Source organism: Canis lupus, chromosome 1 (assembly GCF_048164855.1).
Source record: "Canis lupus baileyi chromosome 1, mCanLup2.hap1, whole genome shotgun sequence".
NCBI classification, from domain to species: domain Eukaryota; kingdom Metazoa; phylum Chordata; class Mammalia; order Carnivora; family Canidae; genus Canis; species Canis lupus.
The window spans coordinates 37,317,277-37,325,929 of record NC_132838.1 but is presented as its reverse complement, the minus strand read 5'-3'; the positions used below and the strand labels follow the sequence as shown (position 1 = coordinate 37,325,929).

Here is an 8,653-nt window from a genome sequence, read left to right as displayed (position 1 = left end):
CTGTGTGACAGTCCAGGCATTTGGGGTGAGAGTGCACTTGCTTTGTGTAAAGACCACTGGCAGCCTTTCAGAAATCCTAGCTCAATTTGAAAATGGGCATGGGAACAATATCAATGTAGGTCAAACCAATTCAATAACTGACCCTGGGTGAAGAAATTAGAAGGGAACCCGTTTTGGCAACAGAACATTTTCAAATTAGAGGGTTGACTTTCTCATGGCAGCCTCATTTGGGGTTCTTTTCCATTTGTGAATCATTTATTTTACTGTATGTTTCTGCATGATTAATATAGTCCTAGTAAATTGTCCACCAGGCATTTTACTTGTCATATATTCATTCATTCATTCTATAAATATTTATTGAGGGCATACTAGGCTCAAGGCACTATCTAAAATTTACCTAATAGAGAAAATTATTGAGGACATGGACTTTGTCAAATATAAGGTCATGGTAAGCACTGGGCTAAGTGATGAATAGCAGAACCCAATAAGCTTAGTATATACCACATACACTTGTGCTCTCTCTCTCTCTGTCTCTCTCTCTCTCTCTCTCATACACACACACACACTTGCAGAATCCTGCACATTCAAGGTCAACATTTAAGTAGCAAAACAGTAGAAAAACACCTCGGTGACTTCTGGGAGCTAAGAGGTCTGAGGGGCTAGCTAGCCTGATTCTGCCAGTGGATTTCCATTTACTTCAGAACATAAATTCACCTCTCCCCACCTCAATTTCCTAAGAAGGTGGAAACTTTGTTACTTTTACCACTTTATCCTCAGCTCCTAGAATAAGAGGGTAATACTGGAAGAGATCAATAAACATCTCTTGAATAAATAGATAAAACAGTTTGATTTCAAATGGCTAGGGTCTGGGCTAGGCCACAGAAGAACTGGAAAGACTTATTAACTGTCTCTGGCCTATGGCCTTCACTAAAAGTAGGCTTAGTGACCTCTGTTACCCTTCCCTTTATTCCCAGAAGCAAATCAAAGAGGTATCTTGTCACTCTGCAGTTAAGGATTCATGAGCCCAAGGAAAAGAAAAGGCATGGGGAGATATTTGCCCAAGTGCCTTGCACAGAACTGGTCCAAATGTGTGTAGGGAGGATAGAGTGGGGTTGGTGTGGGGAACTGGTTTTGGTGGTGATAGAAAAAATATCAGTTCAGGTCAGTCTAAGTTGTTTCTTAGGATGTCAAAGGAATAAAGAAGCACTGAGTCAAAATATCCAGTGACATCTTTTCTGATTCCTTTGTGCCAACTTAAGTGTTATTTTCTCTGTGATTTTATTGCATTTTGTATGAACCTCTTTTATTGCCAATATTGTAGTTGATTATAAACATTTGTTTGCATACTTCCCTTAAGGTTACGTGTTCACAGGGACTAAAATGCTTAGCACACAGCAGATGCTTAATACATGTTTGTTGGTAAAATATACTACCTTTGCTCTTATGAACATTCGTAAATATGTTACTTCATCTCTCCATTAACATTTAAAAGTTTAGTTTTATATTTGATAACCTTTCCTGCCAATGAATTTATTTATTTATTTATTTATTTATTTATTTATTTATTTATTTATTTTTAGAAGTCTTTATAAAAATCTTTATTTTAACATTTAAAAGAAAGAATCACATGTTCATCCTGACAGCTTTACCAGATTTGGCCACCCAATAAGTTACACACACATGTAGGTACTTGGAAGGTTATTGCACGCCTCTTTCACTGATGGAGTCACGGGGAGGTAGCCACTCTCCCTGCAGTAAGACCCAGAGTGGGTCCTCCACAAGGAGGCCTGACTCGAAACAGGCTGTGGGGAGGTCCAGGTGAACCTCACCTCCAAATTGTGAAACTAGTGACACTCCCACAATTCCTGTGGATACTTTCACTCCAGAGCATACTGTTCACTTAAGTAGACTCGAGTGGGGAGGCTGAGGTGCTACCTGCGCAGTAGGCCTTTGTCTGTAATGCCCTCTGTCATGGGCAGGCCTGCCTCTCAGATTTCTCCCCCTGCACAATCCTTAAGACTGTTTGCTAGTTGAGTCTTTGCTTTTTTGGCTACTTGACGGTTTTGAGGAGTTAGCCGTGATCCATGGGTGTTCAAGTACATCTCTGAGAGTTGGCCTTTGGCTGGGATTATGTTTCAATAGTCTTGAAATGAGATCCCTGGCTCCCTCTGGCAGGAAGTCAGGGAATGTGAATTCAACCCGTGATATTCATTTGTAGGTCTCTTGGTATATGCTTGCCTCAAAAGGAGGCTTCCCAACTAGAAATTCATAACAAAGAACCCCAAGGCTCCAGAGATCCACCTTCTCATCATGCATTTGGCCTTCAATCATCTCTGGGGGCCAATAATCCAGGGTGCCATACAGGATGGTTCTCCTGGAGGATGGAGCATGTACTGATCACCCAAAATCTGCAATCTTAAGCTCTCCAGCTGATCCAAGGAATAGGTTCTCTGGCTTAATGTCTCTGTGAATGACTCTCTTTGAGTGACAACAGTAAGACAGGGCATCTGACAACTCTGTGATATAATAGCAGTTCTCTGCTCATCAAACTTTGACAGTTTCTGAAGTTCTCTGTAGACAGCTCCAAGAGATGCATATTCTAGAATTAGGTAAACTCTGGTAGCATCATGGAAATAACCATACAGCCAAAGAATATTTGGATGCCTAAGGTGGGACTGTATTTCTACTTCTCTTCTCAGCTGATGCTCAACTCCTGCTTTCTCCAGTTGAGCTTTAAGTAATACTTTAATAGCCAAGATAAACTTGCTTTGTTTTTCCCTTGCCAAGTAAACATTACCAAACTTTCCTTTACCCAGTGGACGACCAATTTCAAAATCTTCCAAAGCCCATTGCCTTTTTATTGATTCTTCATTTTTTCTGTTTTGTTGCCAGTTCCTTTTCAGAATTATTTCCAGGAGCTGATGACGAGGGTTGCTCATTCTTTTGGGTATTAGTCAGTGACCTAGAGACAGGACGAGGGACACCAGTTGCCTGCAATTGCTTCTGCTTCAGATTCTGAGACGGTTTATGGCTGGAGATGAGCTTTTGGGTTTGTGGAGGAACTCTCTGGGAAGAATTTGAAGGACAAAAGGCCCACTGGGCCTGGCCACTATTTGCAGATGACGGATTCTGTGAAGGAACTTGCTGAGTCACCAGAACACGTTTTGGACCATCACCAAGTGCAATTGTAGTCTTAACAGGCCCTGCAATGCAGTTTTCTTTAGATTTGTCCATGATGCCCGTCAGCTGCCTCCGACCCAAGCCCTGCCAATGAATTTAATGCAACTTTTTTCACAAAGCAAGATAGGTATGGTATGTCCTCTGAGATATTTCTCAACTCACTCCTTCTTCCATTGAAATGACTAATTACTTCCCCTATACCTCTCAATAGTTGGTTCTTCAGGTCACCCACAAGACACACATCATGACTTAAAAACCCAAATACTGACTTACCACAAATGTAACTTGGATTTTTTTCTGTTGCAACAATACTGTATTTGCAATAAATAAAGTCAGAAGGAAAGAAAATGTTGTTTTCATTACAGAGAGTGTTTCCCCCACAGTCAGGAAGTGGTTATCAAGCTGGTTCATCAAGAATTGTCATTGAACAAAATGAATTGTAGGCAAGGAAACAAATCTGTAAAGCATAGCACAATTGGCCGTCTGCCAGTTTCTACAGAAATAGCCTCTTTGTACAGTACTTCAACTTATCTAAAATAAGTTTTATTTAAATGAATCTTAATACATTACAGGGCATTGTAAGCACGGAAGGGAGCACCAAATCAACCTGTTTGTTAATTTATTTGGCAGCAGGCACTATTACTAGCTAACGATCAGTTCCAATGTCATAAGATTTGATGCATTCTGTCCAAGTGTGATTTCCTAGACAGAAATTCTACCTGTTGAAGGTCATGCACCTGGATGAGAAAGCAGAGCAGAGGCTCTGCTTCCCTGCCAAAGGGTTAGGTCTCCTAACTCTGCCTACTTTACTTTAGGTCACTAGGGATTCTCTAACCTAATTTTCTACCCGAGTTCTCTGGACTAGTTCACTTGGTAACTACCAACTCCCCTGTCCTGTCTTCACTCCCTGGTGTCACAGAGAATGGCTCAAATACATGTTCTCTTTTATGAGCAGGGACCTCTGCAGAAGAAGCCAGAGAGTCTTTGGTCTTAGGACTTTGAACTTGACTAAAATGACAATAAATGAGCTATCTTTAAGGCTGGGCATTGCCAGATGACCACTTCTTTACTTTATATATGCAAATCATTTTAGACCCAGAATGAAGGCCTAATTTTACCATTTATTCATCAGTTTCATTTAAACAGCTAAATGTTCCAAATCTTAGATTTTTAAAAAATCTCATGAGAGGCAGAAGCAATATTATTTATTGTAAAAATTATATTCCATTTATCATTAGATTTTTTACTAGTAAAGAAATATTAAAATATTGGCAAACTATTCTATTCATTCAACAAATCTGTCTTGAAGACTTATCATGAGCTAGGCTACATGCTGGATTCTTTAAATACAAAGACTGTGCCCTAAAAAGAACTCACAATCTATTAGAGGCAGTATAAGCCAGAAAATATGTTATGGAGTAATAACTACTGTGGTAGAGTAAAGATGAGAACACTGAGAAGGGACCTTAAATAAGTTTCTCCTGAGTTTCTATCTTGTGACATGGTCTCCTGAATATTTTGCATATATTATCTCACTGTTGAAAGACCTCACATCATTAAGGAATAACAGCTATTTTCAAAGCAGTTCAGGCCTTAAGAAAAATATTTCCATGCACTCATATAGAATATGCATAAGCAATTTAGAATTAGGTGATCCAGGTAAGAATATATACTTATTCTTTGTCCAAATGAAGAATAGAGTAAATGGGTAGAGAGATAGAGAGAGCTGGAGACAAAGAATTTGAGAAAGGGGTTGCTGACAACTCTGGGTAATGTAATAGCTAGAGCATTTTTATTTACATAAAAAGTATGTATGCCCTTCCCCTCATAAATAATAGTATTTATCTAAAAAGAAAGAGAGACCAAGCCAAGTAGAGACTAGTTAAAAAGAAAAAAACAAGGTAAATTTGTCTGGGGAAACAATCTGTTTCCACCTGTCCTTCACAGTCTACCATTAAAAGACATTATTATCTACTCATAACATATGAGGATGCTGGGCCTCTGAATATTACATGATTTATCTAAACTGACTCTCAGAACCAGAGCTAGAATGTGAATGCAGGTTGTCTGACCCAACTACCTATAATTTCCCTTGGTCTATGAAACTGTTAAAGCCAAGATTATATTGGGAAAAGACAATTAGGGGTACCCTGGGAATAAGTCAGAAAAAAATATTCACCTGCAGCAGAGATGAGATAGACAAAAACCCCCAAATTGCTGCATTTCTGTTGGCTTGCTTTTGTGTGCTCATTTCTGGGCATATATTTGGTATTATAAAAACTGTTGATGCTATAACATAGAATTAATGAGACTGAAATGATAAAGTCTGGAAACAATTAAAAAGAGATGGATTTCATTTAATAGTAGCATGTGAAAATCTATAAAAAATAAAAGTGGCAGGTTTTTTAAAACCAAGTTTATGCAATAAGTAAAAGAAAAAATATTTTTCACATTCTACTGATTGTAGCAATTCTTTATGAGTAATCATGTAAATGTAAAATCACTCCATTTTTCCCCTCTGTTCCCTATCTTACAATCTGTTACATTGATTTTATAATCACTTTCTAATTGCTAGTTTTCTTTAATTGGCTGGTGAAATAACTAGTAAACTCAGCCCTTGTAGTGAAAGTCTTTAAAATTAGGAACTCTCTTCCCCTGGCAATGACATGATGTCAATTCAGACTTCTGAATTTTTGAGTTGTTGGCACAATAGTTGTTTGCTTTGTAATCTTTGTCAATAAGACAGCTCTTAACTTTCAATTAAAAAAAAATTTCTGACATCTTCCAAAGTATCTCCATAAGCTCCACATAGCTTGTGGATTATTTCCAAGATCCCTGCATTGGTATACAATTTTTGCCTTCTGTTGTATATTACCTTGTTTTTCCATTCAAAATGTAATTTCTTTGCAGAGAAGCAAAAGTCTTGAATAATCACTTGAAGGTGAGTAGTTTGACTAATTGTAATTATGTAGTATTGGGAGAGAAAAAACAAACAAACAGAAATTGAAATTTGGCTTCCTGTTTCCCAGACTAGGAATTTCCATATTTCAAGAAAGCCTTTTTACTTATTTGCTAGAATAGCTGACCAGGTCTTCAGAAAATGTGAATTATCAAAAAGATTTCTAGGATAGAAACTTGCAGCTTAAATTGAACTTCTCTATCTCTCCTTGAATGGATTGAATTTAAGAGGTCTCCCCTTCCAATGGTCTTGGAACTACTGAGTACAGGGCTTCCTAGGTGTGTGCCTTTAGCAGGTTGTTTAGATTTCAACTTAAATTGAGATATGCTTTGTGCTATTACTGCTCTCTGAAAGTCTTAGGTAATAATATCAAGGGCCTTTTAGTGCCTGATATGTGGAGACTGGAGGGTAAGTAAGACCTCATATCAACCTCCCAAGAAGAGAGTGGGAGATCTTTGGGGGTGGAACATTCAACTTTACCATACCTGGGAAGAAAAGACACTAGCTCTGAGGTTGCAGTTCAGATACAGTGAATAGCTGAACTCACCTACAACCCAGAAGAGCACTGCAGCTCCAAAGGTGATGTGATGTGGGCCAACCGTTGGCACACTTTGAGGTAAATCTTAGGGTACATAGAAGTGGTTAAATAATGAACAGTTTGGACATCTTTCTGATGTGTTTCTTAAGCTCTTACTGCAAGAGCTTCAGATGCCACTCTTGTGTTGAGATAGGTGAATTGTCTCCAGGAGCTCTTTGAGGATAGCTACAGAGGATGCACAGTGTGATCAACTCCCAGTGACTCTAATGGAGGCTGTCATGGTGGTCATGACTACACCTGTAAGGGCAACATCCAGGCTGAATAGATCCTCCATTCAAAAATGGAAAGATGATTCATCAAGGACTTTGCAATTGCTGTATAAATTTAGGGCCTTTATATATATCAGGAATTAATTGGGACAAGGGTTTGTCCATAAGACACTGGAATCTGTTAGAAATTTTCTAACTACATGCTCTTATAACAAGAAGAATACACACTAAGCAAAGAAGAGTAAAAGATGCTTAAAGAACCTAGGCCAAAGTCGGTATCAAGGACAGCAGTTGTTGTATATAAAGGTAACACTTAGCTCTCATTCTCTTGGGAATTAGAAGCGTGAGGGGGGGAAGATACATGTAGGGTATCAGAACCTTTATGTTAACCACAAAGTAAGGGCAATAACAAAAAAAATAACAGTTTAGCAAATATGCATGTTTCTCTAACAGTTAATTCAAGTGCATGGCAAATGAGAAACTTTGACTTTCATGAATGGTCTTCTAAGATATGAAGGAAACAATAATTTTTGAGAAGTTGCAATCGGTGGGAATAAAGGGATTAAGAGTTATCTGGGTGAAAATTGGAGGAGACTCTATGTCCTTTTTCTAATTCCCATCTACTTAAGTTTGCAATTCTGATAACCAAATACAATCAATACATACTTCAGGGAATAATCGTAAAATAATTTTACTCTGATTAATCAATTAATATGTCAATTAGAGACCTAAGTTTTAATAATTCAGAGCTCACAGTTTCTGTAGGAGTATTTGTTAGTAAATCACATGGAATGTCCCTAACCCAAATATTATATTATATATTTTGGTGCTGGTGTGTGTGTGTGTGTGTGTGTATTTATATTGGTGTGAATCTTAGAAGATGGATAAATGAATTTTTAAAAGGCAGGTAGGTATGGATGAAAAAAAGAAGTGATTGAATGAGATCATACCACACAATGGCCTACTTTAACTTCTGATGCTAGTAAATAAAATATATTTGAAATATCTGGGAAACCAGCCAGATAAAAAAATATTGAATATATTTTCAAGGTTTTTTTTCCCCTTTTTTAAAGGTTAGTTTGAGGTTTATAACAAAACATCCACACAGAATAAGAAAAAAATCAATCAATCATACAGATGCTGTGTCTCTGGGATGCAAAGCATCTGGCCATGGCTGAATGACTAATTTTCACATCTCCTCCCTCTTGAAACATTTTACTCAATATTTGAAATCATGCAGATAGGGCTGAACTGATAAATTCCATAGGATTGCAACATAATCAAATGAAGGAAGAGATAATGTCAGCAAAAACATTTTGTAAATGGCAAACAGCCATATAAAGAGGGTTGTTTTTAATTAATGATCCTCTTTGCATTAACCATAAGCAGTAATAGAAACTAGGCACAGTTTTATCGGCAGCTTTCTAATAGATTCCATTCCTCTGTTCCGTCCTTACCTGCTGGCCCCATGGAAATGAAAACAAGGAAAAGTGCTGAAGATGAGACTGTCAGGCTGTTCCTGCCTTACAGGACTCCTACATTTCTGTAATAGCAGCATTGGAAACATGCTTCCTTTGTGCTATGTTTATTGAACAATTTTTGAGTACAGTAGTTTGAAGCCTGAGGTTTGGGATCAAACAGAACAGAAGTCGTCTCTTCTCAAAAGTGAGACCCAAGACAGGCTATTTAACTTCCCTAAGCTTTAGC

General features: G+C 37.9%; 1 pseudogene; it reads right to left on the bottom strand.

The window, feature by feature from the left end:
• Positions 1-1,583: 1,583 nt before the first annotated feature.
• LOC140615209 (aurora kinase A-like) lies at positions 1,584-3,493 on the bottom strand (annotated as a pseudogene).
• Between the last annotated feature and the right edge of the window lie 5,160 nt (positions 3,494-8,653).